At 32.1% G+C, this 11,210-nt stretch overlaps 1 long non-coding RNA gene across 1 annotated transcript; it reads right to left on the minus strand.

The window, feature by feature from the left end:
• Positions 1–310: 310 nt before the first annotated feature.
• Positions 311–3,767, minus strand: LOC127858774 (uncharacterized). The gene is made up of 2 exons (XR_008039048.1): positions 3,668–3,767; positions 311–1,375 (listed from the first exon to the last, which is right to left on the minus strand). It is a non-coding gene; the product is annotated as an uncharacterized LOC127858774 (long non-coding RNA).
• Positions 3,768–11,210: the final 7,443 nt, after the last annotated feature.

The raw sequence follows: 11,210 nt of genomic DNA on the forward strand, positions 1-11,210 counted from the left end.
CTGTTTTGTAGATAAGTATACGATCCATTGGAAAACACTAACATTTGACATAAAAAAACGCCAGTGGATATGGAAATCTTCATCGTTCGAAATAGCAGACGGCGTCAAGACTCAATGGCTGCTAATACATGTTCGAAAAGGATTTCCAGTCGTTACACCCCCTGGACGTTACACCCCTGGTCATTACACCCACCAAGCCTGGTCATTACACCCACTAAGCCTGGACATTACACCCACCAAGATATTGATTAGATTAGAAAGGTGTTATCAACTTATGAACCACTAATTGGATTTGTCATGTAAGATGACACTGATGAGATTAATGGTTGCTCAAATTATTTAATGACTGTAACAATATGCATCTAAATAATAAATACTTTTTTTCAAGAATATACAGACAGAAAAAACTTCAAGAAATAAAAATAAAGATAAATAAAATAAATATTTAGAATAAACAAAACACAATCTTAATTCATATACATTTATTTTTATTTCACCATAATGTAATAATATGCATCTACATCATAAATAATTTTTTCAAGAATATACAGACAGAAAAAACTTTGAAAACAAAATAAAATAATGATAAATACAATAATTATTTAGAATAAACAAAACACAATCTTAATTCATATACATTTATTTTTATTTTACCATAATGTTATAATATGCATCTAAATCATGATATTTTTTTCAAGAATAATCAGACAGAAAAAACTTTGAAAATAAATTTCAAAAAATGATAAATAAAAAAAATATTAAGAATAAACAAAACACAATCTTAAATTTATACATTTCTTTTTATTTCACCAAAATGTAATAATATGCATCTAAATCATTAATACTTTTTTTCAGGAATATACAGACAGAAATAACAAAACTAAAATAATATTGCCAAGAAATCCCATTTCACTTTAAACAGTATATACACTTCCTACTAGTGAGATTTCACAATTCTAGACAATTTCTATACTTTATATTCAGCCGCACCGTACAACCTACTCACTAATCTCAAGAGTCTTTGGCCTCATACTTTCTCCAGGCATAAAAAATCTTCCTGTCACATTCCCTATACTGGTTTCTTTGCCGTCTGCCAACACTATTATCAACCAGCTGGTCAATGTCCAACTCAGCCTCCAGTGCTTTTGGGGGACGCTCCGTGGATTGGCATCATCAAGAGACTCATTCAGATCAACAAGTGAAGGCTCAGGTTCAAGGTCATCATGTAGTTGGACGTCCATGGGCTCCATTTCCTGAGTGTCGTCTCGTGATGCATCATTAATAACATTTTGTTCTTGCAGAAGACAGGGGAGACACTTGAAAGGAATGTCAAGCCCTTGTTCTACAGCCTGCTTATACTCTTTCCTGCTGATTCCTGTACAGAACAAATTTAAAACACCTATGTATTGTGCAACAAGTATTTATGATATATTCAAATTTTTTAATTTTGCATACTGTTATATCAGGGTTGGCATATTGATCGGTCAATTGAGTATTAACCGGGCTGGCGGTAAATACCCGGTTAAATACAAAGTAAGTACTGGTCATTACTGGGTATTACTGATCAATACTGGTCGTTTGAAAATTATAGCATGTAAACATCACAAAAGAAGATTTTAATCAAATACGATATTAAATCAATCATTATTCTGAAATTGATACGTTTTTTTTGTAAGTAATTTATTGTAAAAAAAATCTTTAAAGCTATAAAAAATAATTCTTTATTATTTTTGGAAACGGCCTCAAATATATAAGGACTAAGGCAATATCTTTATCTCAGTGTATCACATCTGTTTTAGATAGAACATCAATAGTTTTATTACTATTGTAGTAACCATAGTATTTCACTTATCTTTTGATATATCTATTTGATTAGCAGTGCATAAAATGCATGCAGTGTTATGTCTCTGATATTGACAATGAAGCAAATATGCCCTTAGGCTATTTCATATCACTCAAACAAAAGGAGGTAACTTGCTATTAATTTAAAGCAAGTATTAATAAAGTAAAAATATCCTATATCTGTTGGTTTCAGTTAGTTTGTTAGATATTGAAATAGAAGTAACATATTGTCACAGTATGATATATAAAATTTTACTGCATACTTTAAAGTGACAGTTGTTTTATTAATTATAATATCATTAAACTTTAAAGTCAGAATTGATAATGAGGGATCATTGAAGAAATCCTTTTTTATATTGAAACACAATTAACAGGAATCTGTCACTTACTGTAGCAATCAAAGCATGTTTTTACAGTTTATGGGAGGGCCCTAATTGGCAATAGTCTGTGTATCTTTTATGGCCCCTAATAAACAGTTAGAGGGTCTTTGTCTGGCCCTAATGTGGCCCAAATAGGTACAATGTTTATCTAAGTGGCCCAGTGTTTGGCCCAGTATTACTGTTAGTTTTACAAACTGTGTTTCATAAATGATGACACAAAACTGTGTCAATGATTTAAAACACTAAATTGGGGCATGAGTCTTAATGCAACATAAGATAAACTTAATTATTTGTATGACAACAAAAATATATATTACATGTATAATCCCTCATGTCTCTACCCATTTCCTTTTTCCTGCATAAATACCATTCTGTTACATATCATATCATATTTTTAGAAAAATTATATTTTTGTTAATAAAATGTAAATCATAAGACAATTAAATTGAATTTTATTTATGTAAAAATAAGAAAGTATTAAATTAGGATTCCAAACTTTCCACATGATGTAGTTGATTAAAATGTAACAAATAGTTATCTAATTATTAAAAATTAATGGATATGTTTTTATAGAGACTAATAATTATATAAGTTATATAATTGTGTAGGTTAAAGTTTATAAATGAGTATTTACAAAAATAAATTGGTCAAGAATGGGGCAGCTAATAAGCTTAAACCAAGTTGGTGTTTTAAATTATTTATCAGTTACAAGACCATTTGATAAAAACGGAAAATGCCCTAAGGTCCAAAATCGCATGATGTCATGGAGCTCAAATGATCTAGAATGTTTATAATAGGAAGAAGAAAATGACTTACCAGTATCACCACATCTAATATGCTGCCATAATCCACAATTATCACATGAAACAGCAAAATCAGAACTATTAACACGCTTTTTTTTACAATTTGAATCAATACACCAAAATATTTGTTTTGGGGGCATTTTGACAGAGTAACAATATATACCTATAGTATGATATTCTCTAAAATTGTTCTGGTATATATGGGGACAATGAGTAAAAACAATTTGCATTGAGTATTTGTCTTATTAACTTTGTTACGTTTGATGTTTTGATATTCTTTTGCCACGACATAAAGATGCAATATTCTTTAGTATTCATAAAATCAAACAACAACATCTTCAAATGAATTTTAATAATAATGGTGTGAACAAACTCCTTTAATTTTAGGTGTTATTATTACACTTTGATTATTAACAAATTATTTGAAAAGATTAAAGAAAAATGTTTTTCACACCAAAAAATTGTTATTTCCCAATTAACACTGCACATCAATAAGACAGACATTCAGACAAACAAACAATAAAAAAACACTTGGACAGACCCCCATTGGACACACACTAAAGCAGAAACATCATTAATCAAGTGAAGTGTGCCCCATGGTAGGTGTGATCACACCTTAGGAACCTAATCAATTATGTTTACATCTTGGTGGGTGTAATGTCCAGGCTTGGTGGGTGTAATGACCAGGCTTGGTGGGTGTAATGACCAGGGGTGTAACGTCCAGGGGGTGTAATGACTGGACACCTTCGAAAAGAACTCGAGAAAGTATTAACAAAATAACATTATTAAAAATGATGTAAAGTGAACGCTAATTCTCTGTTTTGTAGATAAGTATACGATCTATTGAAAAACCATAACATTTGACACAAAAACACCCATGGATATGGAAATCTTCAGCGTAACGAAATAGCAGACAACACACGGCGTCTCATCTGGGTCTACGCTGTTTGCCAAGGCCGATAATATAATGAATGGAAATGCACAAACTCAGTAACTGGCAAGCATATATGCATTAGTAGGTTGTTTCGTGATTATTCAGAAACGACTACATAATTCTTTTGGTTCAGCCAGTGCAACTTAACAGAAATAAGTATAAAAAGTTTCTTCACCTGACAACAATGTGCCAACTTAATACAAGGTAAGTTGTTTACATTATTTAAAATATTGCAAGCTTACAGTACTGAACAATAAACAGCTGGTACAATGAAATGTCATCGTTTTAATTTTAATAAGCCCGTGGTAAATTACCCTTTTTAATGTTATGGATCAATGCATCTCTAACACCTTCAATAGACTTGTTCATGAAAAATATACACCCTCAGTGCATGTTATCCCATACACCATCAACCACTTACTAAGGCTCGATTGGTCATTCTCGGCTCGGGTACTACTTACCGGTACATGTACCCCGGGTACTCTTAACTTTACTTACATGTTCCCAGGGTACGGTAAATAAACTTAAACATACCCGCAAATATTAGATTATATCCGAGTTGTATATCCGCCCAAAATCCGATGTCGTTAAACATGCTACAGATAACGTAAAACAATATTGTTTACCTTAAACAACCTTCTCTTTTAAAAAATCTACATCAACATGCTTTTTAGTTTGAGTGTTGAGAGGACGCCGTAGGAATAAGCAAGTAATCAAGAATACGTCTCTGTTTCTGCTTTTATTTCCTTCATGTATAACGACGATAAGGATTGACGACTAACATTGACGACAATCATCACAAGCATTTACGACTAACACTGACGACAAGCATTGGCGACTAGATGTAACATTGACGATTCTCTACAATAAATGAAATTAACAATAAAAAATGAATAATAAGATTATAGTACAACAGATATGCTTTTCAAAGTATAATATAATGGCATACACTAATTAGAATAAGAGGTTTCATAAATAACAATTTGAAACATTTTCAATCAATATCGAAATATCTTATACAATATTTATTACACAGCATGAATTAATTGTTAAAACATAATATAAATTCCAAATATGGTGTTCCCCATTTAACGGACCTTGCAAACCAAATAATGTTTCTTTTAAATAATCTATGACGGTAAAAAGTGAACGTGCGATGTCACGGAAAATATTATTCTTAACGACGTCATACAATGACGCGACTTTAAACAATTTAAGATTTAAAATTAAATCACATTATTGATTTTAACAATGAGTTTTGATAATATAAATGCCATTGAACAGAAAATTGACATAAATGTAAACATAATTAATTTTTACAAAATACCCGACAACAACCGATTTAGTGTTAAAATTCCCGGGTACGTTTTAGTATATTTACCGTACCCAGGGTACGAGCCTTACTTACTGTATTATTATTATATCTCACCGACTACAAGGTACCTTTACCTTGTTGTGTTTATCAACCTGGAATTTATGTAAAATCCGGCTTTCTTTACTTTTATTTTTCATTCATTTGATTACGCAATTGTTGACGTACCTCGTGGGAAATTATTTGAATCTTTGGATTTTAATGTTGACAAGCTGGAAGTGTCAATTTATTTTAAAAACGAATCTAAGATTTTAAGTATTGTGTGTTTGTCATGCATAATTCAGTGTTTTCCAAAAAAAAAATGGAGTAGCCAGTTATATGGCCGGCAACTATGCAGTAAAACAAAAGTATTTATGACATTTACTTGATATATATTGGGAAAAGTAGCCGTCATGTAAATGTAAGAGTAAATGTAACCGGCAGAATCGCTGGCTGCCGGTATTTAAAGAGAACACTGATAATAGTAAACTAAATCTCTACGACACGATTACAGCGTTGTAAAATTGTGTTTTGGGTGATAATGGTTAGTAATTCATACAAATGTTATTAAAAAATATTGTGCTTTAAAATTAATTTTGAGAATGGGATGGAAGAACAGAAAATGAAGAGCATACAGGGATGGAAATAAGTGGTTTCCCATGAGCCCGGGGCAAGTAGATTTTGGCCTGGGCAACTCGATTTCAAAAGTTGGTAAACTTGTTTTTTTTAAATCTTAAAACAATTCAGTGCAATAAAAATTGAAAAACAATTGTTCACCATGGATCAATACTAGTTAAATAACATTTATTATTTAGGAATAGGACATGATTCAATTCAGGCTCATAATAATACATCATGCATTGAACATGTGTATTGTCAGCAAATGTATATAATTATTTATTATTTTATTAAAAAAATGTATAATAATATTCACATGTTCATATTTCTGGGCTCGTTATTCTTTATCTGGGCAACCAAAATACTAAAGATGGTTGCCCACAATAGTAAAAAGTTAGTTTCAATCCCTGGCATATCATTGTAAATTTATTGTTTAACTGCATTGCATTAAAATTGTGATTGAGGTAAGCTTGTTGTTTATAGTATATTTACTTTTTAGCTCGACTATTATATATGAAATATATATAGTGGACCTATCCTACTCACCCGGCGTAGGTGCGCGCATTGGAATGTTTGCGTACCACCTCGAATATATTTCCTATGTCCATTGACATATTGCTTTCATACATGTATTTTGCTTCTTAACCAACATGACCCCAATGTATAAACAAAAGCAGATAACTGTATCAAGCATTTTGTAACAATTATGGCCTTTTTTTCACTAAGAATAAGCATATAATTGATAAATCTATTTTAAAGTTTGCGTACCACCTTTAAATTCATTTTTTATTGCCACAACTTCTTTATTATGTTCTCCCCAAATTTTTTAAGGGGGGAGCATATAGTCGCCGCTTCGTCTGTCCGTCCGTGCACAATTTTTGTCCGGGCTATTTCTCAGCAACTAATGACTGGAATTCAATTAAACTTAATGGGAAGCTTCACTACCAAGAGGAGACATGCATATTATCAGCCGGTTCTGGTCAAATGATTTTTCACAGAGTTACAATGTATGGCCCTATGAAATTTTCCATTAACAGTACATATAACGCGATCTACCTGTTGGCTGTTCGTTATAACTGGGAAAAATCTAGTTTTTGATTAAATCACGAAAAAGTGGTGTTTTTTATTGCGCAATCGCTATAAACACGTGGCTTGGCCGAAAGTACATGTAGCTTTAATAGCAACCCCAAGACAATTCACCCCCAGGAGACAATTCACGGGCTAGACTATTCAAATTAGATTTTTCATACCCCAATTTTTCGATTTTCGTAATCATTTTTGTCGTACCCAAATGTTTTTCATACCCAAATTTGTTCGTACCTAAAAAAAAATTCGTACCCATTATTTTCGTACCCAAATGTTTTTCGTACCCAAATTTTTCGTACCCAATTTTTTTGGTACCCTTTTTTTTTCGTACCCATTTTTTTCGTACCTAAATTTTTTTCGTACCAAATTTTTTTCGTAACAATTTTTTTTTTCGTACCCATTTTTTCCGTACCCAAATGTTTTTTGTTCCCAATTGTTTTCGTACCCAATTTTTTTTTCGTACCCATTTTTTTCGTACCCAAATGTTTTTCATACCCAAATTTGTTCGTACCCAATTTTTTTTTCGTACCAATCTTTTTTGTACCCAAATTTGTTCGTACCCAATTTTTTTTTCATACCCATTTTTTTCGTACCCAAATAAAAAAATTCGTACCCATTTTTTTAGTACCCATATTTATTTCGTACCCAGATTTTTTTGTACCCAAATTTTTATTTGTACCCATTTTTTTCGTACCCAAATAGTTTTCGTATCCTAATTTTTTTCGTTTCCTTTATTTTTTCGTACTCTAATTTGTTTTCGTAACCAAATTAGTTTTTTTTCCTGCCCATATTATGTTCGTACCCATTATTTCTTCGTACACAAATTTGTTCGTACCCAAATTTTTTCGTACCCATTTGTTCGTACTAAATTTTTTTTCGTACACAAATTTGTTCGTACCTAATTTTTTATTCATACCCATTTTTTTCGTACCCAAATAGTTTTTCGTACCTTTATTTTGTTCGTACCCTTTTTTTTTCGTACTCAAATTTGTTTTCGTACCCAAATTTTTTATTTTTTTAGTACCCACTGCCCACATATTTTTTCGTACCAATTTTTTATTTTGAAATAATCGATTTTCAATTTGATATGAACTCTCCACTCATTCCATCACGCGAAACCCTTAAGGTGTCGCAACTCTAGTAATAGAATATAAATCATTAAAATGATATTTCACTTATAAACGACATAGTTAACGGTGTATAATAACATGGAAAATTATTGATAATTAAACTATTTTACTAGATAATGATTTAGTGACTTTACGTCATAGCGAAAGCAATCAGGCGTTATTCTAGGTGGGAACGGAGTTCAATAAAAAGAAGAATTTTTTTTCCGTCGAATGTCGCGTTGCATTTACTCATGCGGAAAGAAAATTAATGTTTTCACGGTTTCTCTGCCACACGTGAAAATATAAATGTCTGTATTGAATTGGGATTTCATATATTAAATATATATAGAACAAGTATCGTCTATACATATATGTATATCTATATTTTTGTATTAGTCATCAGTGTTATTTTGCTTGTTTTAATACAACGCATTCATTCTGTTTTAATGCAGAATGCTCCGCATTCCATCCCAATCCGCTGTACTGAACAACATATCCATAACCAAAACACATATTTAAAGATGTAAAACCACGTCGGACATCTATAATTTCCTTTATTGTGAACGGAATCGCCATATTTTGTTAAAACCGATTCAAAAGAAAAACAATGAAATCATAGAGATTAATTAAGAGAAATAAATATCCGACACAATTGACGATCTCTGTAAACAATGTTAAAAATGTACGAAAAATGTGTTTGGGGTTTTTAAATTTCAAGAGCATTTATTTCAACGTTTAGCATATGAGCGTTTCTTTAAATATATTAAAGTTATACCTGAATTGTTATTTAATTTGAATTTTAAATATCAAATCTTCCAGGGTTTTGCTTATTTGATAACACACGAACAACGTCGACGTGTTTTGTATCTGTTTGTGTTAATCTTAAAGTCAATGTAACATTCAATTTAATTTGAAATAATATTCACAGTTTTCTCGTAATTTTGAGCTGGTTCCTGTTACTTGATAAAGCTTCATTTTATGTGTTCGCGCGCTAAAGAATACAACGTAAGAAAGCGAAACACACTTGTAGCAAAGAAAAATAATTTTCTGCATTTATATCGCGATAAAATAACTGTTTGCAGTTCTTTCTAGTAATCTAATGATTTATATCGCACTATAATAAGTTGAAGTTTTTAATTGTTGTCTTTATTAATTAAAATTTAATGCTTATAGTGCATTATTTAGTAACTTTTCTCAGTGATTAAACATGACAATACATTTTGTATAAAGCACAATAACTATTATTGTTTATATTTTATTCATACACTAATAAAAATATGTGCAAGGATAACACACATAATCCATTAATATGCACGGGCATAATATCCTTTTCCATCGTGTGTTTTGACTCATGTGTTTATAGTGACGAGTATATTTGGATTGTATATAATAATAAAATGAATTACAATAAATTAGGCGTAAAATATAAACACAATTCAGTTCAGTAATATATAGATTTACTTTCAAATTGTTAGTTTTCCTAAATGTGTCCTTCATTAAGCATTATTTGAGGTCTGTCGTAAATATAAGTCTCGTTCTCTGAAAACTGTGAAATGTGCACAGGCTAACCAGGGACGACGCCGTCAGCTTATTTGGTATTTAATGTTAATATTACGTATGTGTCAAACGAAAATCCACAGCCGTTGGCAGTTGTGGACCCTATGTTATATTAGAGGACTGCATATAAGTCTTGTTATGAGAAAACTTTGCATAATGCATGTGCTAAAGTGTCGTCCCAGATTAGCCTGCGCAGTTCGCACAGGCTAATCAGGGGCGACACTTTCCGCCTTAATTGGATTTTTGCTAAGAAGAGACTATATTTAAACGAAAAATATTATAAGAGCGGAATGTGTTGTCCCTGATTAGCCTGTGCGGACTGCACAGGTCTGAACTTAGTGAACCTATATTGGACATCAGGATATAATTATTACGTTTTCGACAAAGAATATGTATACTAAATAGTTGTTATTATTGCATATATGTCCTGTTGATAAATGACATAGCCCTGTGTGCAGTGGCAAATAAGATGTTCGGTAGCGTCTTCAGTTGGTGCTTCATTCAAGCGATTGTTTGAATGTTGACCAACATAGCCGCCGGCATTATCATATGTGTTTGCCGCAGCTTCAGCATTTTGTCTGCCGACGACGTTCAGCCGTGAAACATGCACTTTTGTGATAAATAAATTACCGAATGTACCTATGCTCTTGAATGGGGCAAGTTTGACTTTGCTTAGCATTGTGCTACGAAAAGCAATAAGACGTGTTAATCCATAGTTTATAATCTGAGGACAAACATATACAAACTGACAATATTATCGATAACTGAGACTACTTCATTCACGCCCATCAAAACTGAAACTTTACAATATAATCATCATACATGTTGGCCATTTGACTTACTTTGAAAACGTCTGTTTTCTATTAAAACATTACGCTCTACACATATCGATGTAAATGTCCCATCACTATGGCTTAGCGAACAAAGACACGGAGAAGTGTTGAATTATCGGATCTTATCATCAACGACTAGAAGTGGGCTAAAACATAAAACAAATATTGGCATTCTATAAACCAAGTGTTATCATATCCCTGCCCTTAATATGTTCTCCTCGGGTTTACATAAATCAAAGACATATGTGGATCCGTGGAAGATTAACAGTCCCACGCACATAATTTAAATGATTTGCTTGTGGGTTCGATATCGCTCAGAACTTGAAAGTAAGTAAATGAAATGAGTGCGAGTGCAAGGGTTTGTTTGACGAAAGTGATGAAGACAAGTGAGACAAGTGAGATGCAATGAGTGAAACGATTAATGGAAATTCGACGCAAGCCTTTACCAATTACAATATAATAATGAAATCGCACAAGTGAGATGACTAGAGTGTTTGATGGTGAAGTGTGAGTGCGAGGCAGATATATGAAAAAGGAAACTAAACGAGTGCATGAATGATAGTGACAAGACAATAAAGCGACATGCGGTACGTGAGGAGTCAGAGTTAGTAACTGAGATTATTTGAACGACATTAGTGGGAAGTGACCAGTTACACGAGTGATGTCAGTGAGACTTGATTAGTGATATCAATGCGAC

This window comes from Dreissena polymorpha, chromosome 14 (assembly GCF_020536995.1).
Source record: "Dreissena polymorpha isolate Duluth1 chromosome 14, UMN_Dpol_1.0, whole genome shotgun sequence".
Lineage (NCBI taxonomy): Eukaryota > Metazoa > Mollusca > Bivalvia > Myida > Dreissenidae > Dreissena > Dreissena polymorpha.